Genomic DNA, 9758 nt, shown 5'->3' on the forward strand with positions numbered 1-9758 from the left:
GGCCCAATAAGTCCACACCAACCCACCAAAGAGCATCCGGCCCAGACCCATCCTCATCCCCTAAACCTGCATTTCCCATGTCTAATGCATGTAATCTACACATCCCTGAACACTATGGATAATTTAACACAACCAGCCTACCTAACCTGCACATCTTTGGCCTGAGGGAGGAAACCAGATTTCCCGACGGAAACCCACACAAACATGAGGAGAATGTGCACACTCCGTACAATCAGTCGCCCAAGGCTAGAATCAAAGCTGGCAGTAGTGCTAACCACTGAGCCACTGCACCACCTCTACATCGGATCCCTACAGTACGGAGGCAGGCCATTCAGCCCTTCGAGTCCACACTGACTCTCTGATGAGCATTCCACCCAGAACCACCCTATCCCTGTTCCCCTGCCTAACCCAGCTAGCTGACACGTCCCTGAACACTCTGGGCAATTTAGCATGGCCAAATAGCCTAAAGTGCATATCTTTGGATTGTGGGAGGAAACCTAAGCGGATGCAAGGAAAACATGCAACCTGCACACAGACAGTTGCCCGACAGTGGAATCGAACCCGGATCTCTATCACTGTGAGGCAGTAGTGCTAACCACTGAGATCTGAAGATTGTAGGTTTGTCTACTACCTGGCTCGACGATTTTGAGCTGCAGCAGGGGGAGGGGAGATTTTGAAGCTTGTGAAATCCATATTGATATCATTGGGCTGCAGGGTTCCCAAGCGGAATATGAGTTGCTGTTCCTGCAACCTTCGGGTGGCATCATTGTGGCACTGTAGGTGGCCCAGGATGGACATGTCACCTGAGGAATGGGAGGGGGAGTTGAAATGGATCACGACTGGGAGGTGCAGTTGTTCTGCAAAGCGGTCCCCAAGCCTCTGCTAGGTTTCCCCAATGTAGAGGAGGCCACACCGGGTACAGCGGATGCAGTATTCCACATTGGCAGATATGCAGATGTACATCTGCTTGATGTGGAAAGTTTTTTTGGGGCCTGGGATAAGGGTGAGGGAGGAGATGTGGGGGCAGGTGAAGCACTTCCTGAGATTTCACAAGCTTCAAAATCTCCCCTCCTCCCACTGCATCCCAAAACCAGCCCAGCTTGTCCCCGCCTCCATAACCTGTTCTTCCTCTCACCTATCCCCTCCTCCCACCTCAAACTGCACCCCCATTTCCTACCTCCTAACCTCATCCCGCCCCTTTGACATGTCCATCGTCTGTGGACTGACCTATCTCCTCCCTACCTCCCCTCACCTTTACTGGCTCCATCCCCGCCTCTTTAACTTGTCTATCTCTTCTCCACCTATCTTCTCCTCTATCCATCTTCGATCTGCCTCCCCCTCTCTCCCTGTTTATTTCAGAACCCTCTTCCCCTCCCCCTTTTGTGATGAAGTGTCTAGGCCTGAAACATCAGCTTTCCTGCTCCTCTGATGCTGCTTGGCCTGCTGTTTTCACCCAGCTCCACACCTTGTTATCTCATATCCTCAAAGAACATAAGATGTCAGAATGTCAGAACATCCTATTGTAAGCTACTAACAGTCTCCATTAACTGCTAATCAGCCTCTTAGCCAGCTTGGTATCCACTCCTTTGTCTGTCCAAACATTATCTTCTTTTGGGCACTATCACCACCTATCGTTTACTCCTTTCCCCTTTCTCGACTCTATCCCTTGCATTTTTACTGTCTTTGTTTCTGATTTACAGCATCTGCAATTCTTTCGGTTTTTCTTCAGATGTGATTTCCCTTTGCAAAACAATGTTGGCTCTGTTTGATTGCACTAAACTTCTCTAAATGACCTGGTATTCCTTCCTCAATATAGGACTTAAAAGCAAAAAGGGATAGGTGATAAATTCTGGCATAGCCATTGTTACCTAATTCCCATGAATGAAGATAAGTAGCCTGTGAGAGTGACCATAGCTGAACATATATAGTGACCCGTACCTGCCTATAATCAGCAGCTAAACTGTAGCTGTTTATTTTTATATTTCTTCCCAATTAACTTTCACAATCAATTCTCTTCCTCTTTATTAGCTTTTAGGGCATCTGCTGTTCGTGTTTTAAAAAAAAATCCAGTACCTTGGCCTACGACTAGTTTTTGCCACTTTGCATAACTTAGTTTTTCACTAGATATGGCTCATGACTACCTAGCCCTATCTATATCATTGGTACTTACGTGGACCATGTCTATTGGATTCTTCCCCTCAGATACCAAATGGCTGTTCATCCTAGAAGGTGAAGTCTACAATCTTGGCACCAGGTAGGCAACACAGCCTTCGGGACTCTCGATCTTTGCTGTAGAGAACAATATTTATTTCCTAACAGTATTATTACTGCTACACTTCTTTTTCTCCCCCAACTTGACCGGCATGCTCAACCACTGGCACAAGTCTGTTGGCCAAATGGAATTGATGAATGCTGATGGCACAGAATAATACAGCAGCAATTAATAACATGAGCTCATTTATTATATCGCAGATCTGCTTTGTAGGTGATTGTTCTGAACAAAAACAGACAAGGGTGTAGGCCTGAAACATCAGCTTTCCTGCTCCTCTGATGCTGCTTGGCCTGCTGTGTTCATCCAGCTCTACACCTTGTTATCTCAATGAAAATATATTTGCCTAACTGGGAACTTGCGGTGTACGGACTCCCTGCAGCTGCTTGTTCTAGGAATGCCTCAGTATATTGAGATTGAATTGTAGATTTTAGGATCTATCTATTAGATTGATTTATCTATTACTCTGGTTTAACAGCAGGTCACAACATGCCTGGATCAGTAATGATGATGAACACAGAAAATTGAATCGGGAACAGAGATTCCAAGATTATAAATATGAAAAATGTAGAAATGAAAATAATAATATAGAGGAATCTCCAGAAGAGTGCAGTGGATGAATGTACGGTCACCAAAGGTGTAACAGAGAGGTCAAAAGTAAGGAAAAACAAAGGAATGGTAGGCTCAAGTGAGGACTTCAAAAAAAGAGGAGCGTGGTAACAATTGAAAACAGGCACAAGAAATTTGAAGTTAATACACTAGGACAAGGGGAAAATTTACTTTCATCATCAATTCTCTTCCTCTTTATTAGCTTTTTAGGCATCTGCTGTTTGTGTTTAAAAAAAAATCCAGTACCTTGGCCTACGACTAGTTTTTGCCACTTTGCATAACTTAGTTTTTCACTAGATATGGCTCATGACTGCCTAGCCCTATCTATATCATTGGTACTTACATGGACCATGTCTATTGGATTCTTGCCCTCAGATACCAAATGGCTGTTCATCCTAGAAGGTGATGTCTATAAACATCAGGTAGGCAATACAGCCTTTGGGACCCTCGATCTTTGCCGTAGAGTAAAGTAGACAGCATCCAAGTGTGAAGATGGGCTGGAATATTTTAGATTGGCTGAAGTTTATGGAGATTGATGCTGAAGGCATGAATATTTTCAAAGACAATTCATGATGAAGATGTAGGCTATGGCATCAGCAGCAGAAGGTGGATATGGTGGAGGAGTTGGTAGAAAATTGTGGTGATGACTACGACACATGATGTAAAAGCTGAATTTAAAAATAAAAAGTGGACCTTGATTTCTTGTTTTTCCAGGTCATTTCCAAGTTATAGTGAGGCATATTAATTGACTCATAACTACAAGATCAGAAGCAAAAACAGAACATGCTATAAAAAAATCAGCAGCTTCTATGAAGAGAGTTCTTCAGAATCCACAGGACTTTGCCTTCATTACATCATGAGAAGTATTATTAAGAATTGAAGATATTGGCTTTAGCTTTGTTCAGATTCAGGTAGAGAATGTTTTGACAGCTTTTTGGCCTTGCAGACAGACAATTTAAGAATTGACAAATTTATAACACAATTAAGTTTAGACTTCTTTCAAATCAATAAAACAGGACCAAATTAGCTACAGATTGTGTAAAAACTTTACTTAAACAACAATTGCAATAATAATTTGGTGCCATGGTCAGGAGTGCACCCTTTAATATATGATCATATTATTTCCACATAACCCCTCACAATTGGTGCAAAATTGTGCAGTGAATACACATTTAGTTTCCTTTAAAAAAATACAAACTGCCTGAATTCATACAACACTTTTATCATGACAAACATTCAAATCACTTCACAAATGTGTGTTTCCTATTGTGCTTCTTGTTGGAGCGATTATCTGTTTCAAAACTAAAACTTTCTCTGGAAGATGATTTTTTTTGCTAAAGATAGCATGCTTCCTGTTACGGATCATTGACCAAGCTGCCTAAGTAATAAACAATAGAAGAAGGATCAAGAAGAAGTTAATTACACGAGACATTAGATTCTTGGTGAGTGGTTCATTTATTAATCAGCTTTTTGTTGAGGATAAGGTAAGTGCAGAGAACATCTATTTCAAGCAGATTGTAGTGGAAATTTTACGTTCTGGCTAAGTATGTTTAAATGTCTTGACAAGTGGAGGACGCTATTTACCAAAGTTATTGACTCTTAACTGCCTCTGGGCAAACAAAAAATGCTGACCTAACCAGTGATGTCCACATTCCTCGCAATCCTCACAATGGAGAGTGAGAGGAAGAGAGAATTCTTGGATCCAAGACTCTCAAATCAAAGAATAGTAGAACAATGAGAGGTAACAAGCTGTAGAACTCAATGAGCACAGCCCTGAAACATCAGCTTTCCTGCTCGTCTGATGCTGCTTGGCCTGCTGTGTCCATCCAGCTCTACACCGTGTTCTCTCAGATTCTACAGCATCGGCAGTTCCTACTACCTCAGAACAATGAGATTTTTGATTTGACGTGGCTGTGCCAAAAAGCTAGCAATATCTGAGTTTGAAAGTTTGGAAAAAAATTCAGAGGATGGCCTTGCTGGAATTAGAAAGACAACCCAAGAAATCTAAACAACTTTTTGTAAAGTTTTGAACCAGTACTCAGATCAAAGCCTTAACCTTCTAATTTCTGCTAAGAATCTGACTGAGTTTTTTGGGGTATTAGTATGTTTAAGGAAATTTGAGTTAAGTTCAGTTTGAGTCAAAATGTATTTGATATTGTTAATGGTTTATCTTTTGATATTAATATCAAAGTATCTTTAATATATTGTCTATTTTGGACACAGTGTAGTTAATAGTATAATAGTGTAAATAGTATTTATTTGCTTCTCATGTGGTAAAATTGTTTTGTTTTAAGCACTGAGTTTTGTGACACCATTCTTTCAATAAAAACCTTATATTATCCAAAAATTAATGGATCAATGGTTTCTACCAAATTCAAAACAAAAGTGAAACTGAGACAAAGTTATAGTAAAAGAGTTTAGAACGATTAATTGAAAATCTGTCTAAAAACACAGGTTTGAAATAGACCACAAGAAATTATCTTCACAATTTTGACGATTTAAGTAACTTCATATTGAATAAGGAAGTGACATGGCATTTTGAAATGACATGGATTAATGAATAAAACAAAACTGCAGTAAGGTTGTGTAATGGTTATGAATGGCTTAAATAATGGTTACAAATGTATTCATTTAAAAGCCACACAATAAATCAGGTCTGCATTGATAATCTTACCAAATTATAAATTAACATAACCATGAGTAATCTAATCAAAGTCATAATGTCATAAATCAAAGTTCACAAATTTGGGTAGTCTTTTATCATCTGAATCCAAAATGAAATTGCAGAATCCTAGAATAGTTACAGCACTAGAATAGTGGCTATTCGGCGAGTTGTATCTGTGATGATGCTTCTAATGTCAATCCATTGCTTTCTTCCCAATAGTCAAAAGTAATCTTCCTTTTCAGGTAATGATCCAATTTCCTCTTAAGTGCCTCACCTGAATCAACCTTAAAGTCACTCACACGCAAAATCTTCTAGATCTTAACAACCCACTGTGTGAAATAACAAAGTGTGGAGCTGGATGAACACAGCAGGCCAAACAGCATCTCAGGAGCACAAAAGCTGACGTTTCGGGCCTAGACCCTTCATCAGAAAAGAAGGATGGGGAGAGGGTTCTGAAATAAATATGGAGAGAGGGGGAGGCGGATTGAAGATGGATAGAGGAGAAGATAGGTGGAGAGGAGACAGGCAAGTTAAAGGGGCGGGGATGGAGCCTGTAGAGATGAGTGGAGGTAGGGAGGTAGGGAGGGGATAGGTCAGTCCAGGGAGGACGGACAGGTCAAGGGGGTGGGATGAGGTTAGTAGGTAGGAAATGGAGGTGCGGCTTGAGGTGGGAGGAAGGGATAGGTGAGAGGAAGAACAGATTAGGGAGACAGGGACGAGCTGGGCTGGTTTTGTGGTGCAGTGGGGGGAGGGGAGATTTTAAAGCTTGTAAAATCCACATTGATACCATTGGGTTCCCAAGTGGAATATGGGTTGCTGTTCCTGCAACCTTCAGGTGGTATCATTGCGGCACTGCAGGAGGCCCAGGATGGACATGTCGTCTAAGGTATGCGAGGGGGAGTTGAAATGGTTCACTGTGTGAAAATGTTTTTTCTCATGCTGCCATTGCTCCTTTTGCCAATTACCTTAAATCTATGTCCTCTTGTTCTTGGTCCTTCCACTAATGGAAAAAGCTTTCTCCTATCTATTATATCCAGACTCTTCATGATGTTGAATATTTCCATCAAATCTCCTCTCAATCTCCTCTCCTCCAAGGAAAATGATCTAAACTTCTCCAATCTTTTGAGGTGATCTGACGTTTGATAGAACTATTGTTAAAAACATTTTTCTGCGCTTTGTTTAATACTTTGACAACGTCTCTTAAAATATGTGTCTAGAATGGGATGCAGTATTCCATTTGAGGCTACACCAGTGTATTATATAATTTAACATATATTCTTTGCTTTTATACTCCACCTACCTATTAATAAACCTTGGATACCGCATACTCCACTGGTCACCACAAAGCTTGAATTGTAAAAGAGAGGTGATGTTGTCAATTAAACATACGACAGACTGTATATATCTTAGTACCAAAAATTAATCAGCTAGATTCCTTTAAGAAATACATAAAAATAACCAATTTGCGAATAGAACTTACTCAAGAAAAGATGTAAATATTTAAGCTGTGCAAATGAATGAAACTATCTTACAAGCCTGTGAAGGGAATAGCTATATTAGTGAAACTTCAAGAGTGAATGAATGTATATATTTCCTATGGTTTTTTATTATGATTTTTGACATCTTGTGATGAGACATCTCTACAGGTCGTGGTTTCATTATTTCCGAGTGTTGAGGTGTTACGAAGATGTGTTAACCAAAAGAGTAGTTTGTAATAATTGACTGGGCATATGTAAATGTGTATATGTAGCTTGAACATTTTGGACAGAGATTATGGGAACTGCAGAGGCTGGAGAAACATTTGGGACAGGCCAGTTTGCAAAACAAAAGACACTGGCTAGAGCAGCAATAACATTACACTTGCAAGGAACAATCGACTTGGTCGGAGATGACAACTTTGCAAAGCTTTCACAAAGAGGTCACGCAGTCAAGTATTTTGACCGAGAAAAGATCAAGAATTTAAACACAAAGGGTGAAAGCTTAAAGAGTCTGCGCAATGTGAGCCATGGTGAGGCTTGTGGCAGAGTTCAACAAGAGAAGTGCCCGTTCTTCTGCAGTGCTGTACTGTTCTACATTAAATCTGGTGAAGCCTAGCTTGACATCAGTAGCATCTTGTTGAATTGTTTATGCATTTCCCAGAGGTGATGCGGGTTTCTCACCAGGCAGCGGGAGTTACTAATTAAGGGGGTTCATAGTTTGTTAAATGCATTATTAACTCTGCACCTTATTAATATGCAGCTTCCTATCTCACCAAAATGCCAAACAAAGCAGATATTGAGATAATTTGACATGATAGAGTGGATACCTGGTGACTTAGCTCACCACTGCCTGCAAACTTCCATCTTGCTCAGCACCAAACAGCATCTCAGGGAACCATCCACGGGCACCAGCTGCATGCATCAAGTATCCACAGACATTGGCACCCACCCTTGGACAAGCCCTCACAGCCTTCATTACCCTTCTCTAAAATACTTGCAATCTACTCAGGGAGTGCAGACCTGCATTATAGGGCACACTGGTAGCTCATACTGACATTGGTAACAAGCACCGACAAGCTGCAGCAAAAAACACACTGCTACAGGGGCAGGCACCCAGCTCATGGATTGGATCAGCAGTCTTGCCTTGCCTTGCCATTCCAAACCTATGGTGCAGTGGCATTTCAACCAGAGGCAAAGGCTCTCAACACTGAAAAATCCTGTTTTGCGCAGATACAAGGGCAGGCAGTTTATCTGATTGTAATTATGGATCTGTATGGGGAACTGGTGCGGGGGGGTGAGGGGCACTTGCTGAACAGCACACTGTGAGACATCAGTGGACATGTACAGCATGAGCCAAGTGCCTGAACAACAAACACACTGAATGCTTATTCAACAAACGGCTGTGTCAGAAACTGGGTGGGGGATAGTCTTCAGTCCAGCACTAAAGGTGAAAGCTGTTGGTCAGGGGCACAGCCAACACACTGTCCTGTGGCTTGGCCATGTGTCAGTCCTTAGCTTGAGATGCTTATGGTCAGGGACCAAGTCCAAATGCTGCCTAGAGAGTTGGTATAGGCTGGTCTTTTAGGGCCAGCAGAATCTGTCAGGGGAATTGTATTTCATCAGCCAGGGTTTTGCAATGGCAATGCTCAGATTCTGGTCAGTCACATCTAGGGGCTACTCATTGAAGTTATCAATGATCCACAGCAAATATAGCCCTGGGGATCTGTTTGTTGCATTTTAAGTAAGGGGTCAATTATGGGTTGTTGGGAGATCACTGACAAAAAGGTGGGGGAAAGGAGAGAAGATTGGGACTTGCCTTAATAAGGATGGAAGGGGTTCAAGTGGACTTAAAACACACAAGTGGTTAAGTTATTGCCATCTATTCAGTGGCACCTCGCCATGTTTAAGTCAATTTCTTGTTAGCATAGTGGTTAGTATTCCAGCCCACCATGTGGGATACCAGGGTTCAATTTCCCCAATGGGGAGATTATTGGGGCCCCCTCTTGTGGTACATTCATAGTGTCCCTACCTCTGAACTGGGAGGCCTAGTTCAAATCCTACCTCTCCCAGAACTGTGTAATAACATGTCTAAACAGGTTGATTAGGAAAAATAAGTAAAATGAAATGAAAAAGGTGGGGGAGTCAAGATACAGGTGGCGGAGACAGCAAAGACACATGTGGAGGTGGGAATAAGGATGGTGATGGGGTAAACTCAAAGTGAATGGGGAGGTATGTGGAATGACATTATAGGGCATGACAGGATAGAGGGCTATTGGCACTCACAATGGCCTTGTGTTAGTACAGAACTCTGGCGAGTGTTTTCTGCCAACTTGAGTCTGAAACACTGGGAAATTTCATACACATTTAACTTCTATGATAACTCTCGGAACAATAGGGCTTAATATCCAGCCTGCTACCCTGCTGTGACAAAGTTAACCAATAAGTGGTGGACAGTTAGGCTAATTCTTGATAAGAAAACATGAGTTAAGAGTATGAGATAAAGGTTTCAGAATGCATTTTCTTCACCTATTTTCCTGTGCAGGGAGAAGAGAGGACACCATACTTCACTTCAGCCCAACCATCTGAAGGAATTGTGAGAAAGCCTGATTAGTTAAGTTAAAACGTTTTCTCTTTTTACTATTACTTAAAACTTTGTCTTCTATCCTTTTTTTTATAATTCTACCTTTTAATCTTTAAAAATGTTTTTGAATAGAACATCTGAATGTTTTTGTCTTCC

General features: G+C 41.4%; 1 non-coding gene across 1 annotated transcript; it reads left to right on the forward strand.

The window, feature by feature from the left end:
* Positions 1-8803: 8803 nt before the first annotated feature.
* LOC125455980 (U6atac minor spliceosomal RNA) lies at positions 8804-8930 on the forward strand. Its single transcript, XR_007248365.1, has one exon. It is a non-coding gene; the product is annotated as a U6atac minor spliceosomal RNA (small nuclear RNA).
* The last annotated feature ends 828 nt before the right edge of the window (positions 8931-9758 follow it).

The sequence above is a fragment of the Stegostoma tigrinum genome, chromosome 10 (genome assembly GCF_030684315.1).
Source record: "Stegostoma tigrinum isolate sSteTig4 chromosome 10, sSteTig4.hap1, whole genome shotgun sequence".
NCBI classification, from domain to species: domain Eukaryota; kingdom Metazoa; phylum Chordata; class Chondrichthyes; order Orectolobiformes; family Stegostomatidae; genus Stegostoma; species Stegostoma tigrinum.